Genomic DNA, 2,220 nt, shown 5'->3' on the forward strand with positions numbered 1-2,220 from the left:
AAGTATTAATCAAGTTTTAATCCAAGTTTTAGTTCTTTAATCTCTCTTTTGTTCATCCTTTATTTTGGGTAATTGAAGATTATTTGGGTTATTATTGGGAGATTGACAACCTCTCAATCTAGCATTCAAGTACTTCTATTATTCTTGCTTTATTATTGGAATCATTAAGTAGGTATAATCTCTTAATCCCTTTTTAATTATTGCTAATTACTTTTATTTATTCATCATGTTTCATATTGTTAGTATGATTGACAACCTTGCTAGCATGATCAACATGATAATGAGTGAGTAATCTCTTAGCTAGGGTTAATGGGTGATTAGGGGAAACCAACATGGGGAATGATTCATGCTTAAATTAATATGCTTTCATATCTTATTTGCTTGCTTGTTTTGATCTCAACTCATGCACATGTTATATTTGATGAAATGCTAAGCCTATGAATCCTTGCATTTACTATCATCTCCTATCTTTTCAATGAGACTTGTAAGACATAACCCAACTCGAGTCTCATTAGACCATGCATGTTGTTGAGTAGGGAAGATTAAGTCGACTTGTAGGTGTTGTACAATCTAATCGATTCGGCTCCGGGACCCAAACTTTCCTAGGATTGTAAGATATAACCCAACTCAATCCATCACAACAATAATTGCTTGCTTATAATTTGAGAACATGTTTGTATGATCATATCCCATGATTCCCCTATGACCCCATGACACCCTAGTGCCTTTAATCAATTGTTTACACCCCTTTAATTCATCTTGCTTGTTTATTTTCATTGTTATTCTAGTTTAGTAACCTTCTACATCAACCAAATTTGTGACACCCCTTAGACACCACTAGTTACAATAGAAATCTCATTTCAACTCCAGTCCCTTGGGATCCGACCTTTACTTGCCTCTTTTCTAATTGTAGAGTTGCTTGTTAAGCTATAAATTGTGTTTTGATTCGACCGTGACCAACGACCACATCTATTTACTTGTGAATACGAAACGGACCGATCAAAAATGGCGCCGTGTTAGGGGACGGTGTTTGTTTGATTTAGATTTCTTCTTTTTGTTATTAGTTGTGTCTTTCTTCATCTTGAGGAAGTAAAACTCCTCAAGGTTTGTTCTAATTGTTTTTGAGTTGTTTGATATTTTGCATGTCTAGAAGGTTACAAAGTGATTTGTTACCTTTTGACCGTGAAATCGAAAGAACCTTGACGAACAATAGGAGACTTGTTAGGAGGAATTTGAGAGGTGTTAGTGAAGTTGTTCAACCAACTAGTGAGTTTGTCAATCCTTTCGCAATAGAAGGAGAAGAAAACCCATTACACAATACCCCACAAAATCCACCTACAATGCCAAAATTCTCGTCACACTCCGTACCCACCGAGGATAATCTACCAATTGGTACTCCTACACCGCAACATCTCACCGGAAATTTTATTGCCAAGTCCGCCTTCATCCAACTAGTTGAGAGGAGCCAATTCGGGGGAATGCCTAGTGAGGACCCTCATTCTCATATGGAAACCTTTTGCGATTATTGTGATGCTATCTCTCAAACGGGCATGACTCAAGACCAAATTAGATGGGTCTTATTTCCTTTTTCCTTAATCGGCACCGCAAAGCAATGGTTGAAGGGCCTTGATAAGGCCACCCTTGGAATAGATTCTTGGAAGAAGTTGGCTCTAGCTTTCTACAAAAAATTCTACCCACCGGAAAAGACCAACATGCTAAGAGCTCAAATTACGGGTTTTAAGCAAAGGGATGAAGAGTCTTTGTATGAAGCTTGGGAGCGGTTTAAAGGTATTTGTCGCTCATGTCCTCACCATGGACTTAGCGAATGGTTTTTGGTGCAACAATTTTGGAATGGTTTATATGAAGATTCTAGGAACATTCTCAATATGGGATCAAATGGAATGTTCACCGAAGTTGATGATAATCAAACATGGAACAAGATTGAGGAAATGGCGGTTCATAATTCACAATATAGTAGACCTCGCAAGGCTACTAGAGGAGGAAAGCATGAAGTGGACTCCGTTACTCAATTGGGTGCTCAACTTAGTGCTCACATTGACACAATCAACTTGAAGTTTGAACAAGCTATGGCTAGACTTGAGGAAAACTCAAAATCATCGAAGCATCATGTCAATGCCATGACGGCATCCTCATCAATCCCATGTGGGATATGTGAGAATTGTGGAACTTTGGGTCATGACCCAAGTGAGTGTAGGGGAA

General features: G+C 38.2%; 1 non-coding gene across 1 annotated transcript; it reads right to left on the minus strand.

The window, feature by feature from the left end:
* Nucleotides 1-1,712: 1,712 nt before the first annotated feature.
* LOC141634710 (small nucleolar RNA R71) lies at nucleotides 1,713-1,819 on the minus strand. The gene has a single exon (XR_012539435.1). It is a non-coding gene; the product is annotated as a small nucleolar RNA R71 (small nucleolar RNA).
* Between the last annotated feature and the right edge of the window lie 401 nt (nucleotides 1,820-2,220).

The sequence above is a fragment of the Silene latifolia genome, chromosome Y, assembly GCF_048544455.1.
Source record: "Silene latifolia isolate original U9 population chromosome Y, ASM4854445v1, whole genome shotgun sequence".
In the NCBI taxonomy this organism is placed as follows: domain Eukaryota; kingdom Viridiplantae; phylum Streptophyta; class Magnoliopsida; order Caryophyllales; family Caryophyllaceae; genus Silene; species Silene latifolia.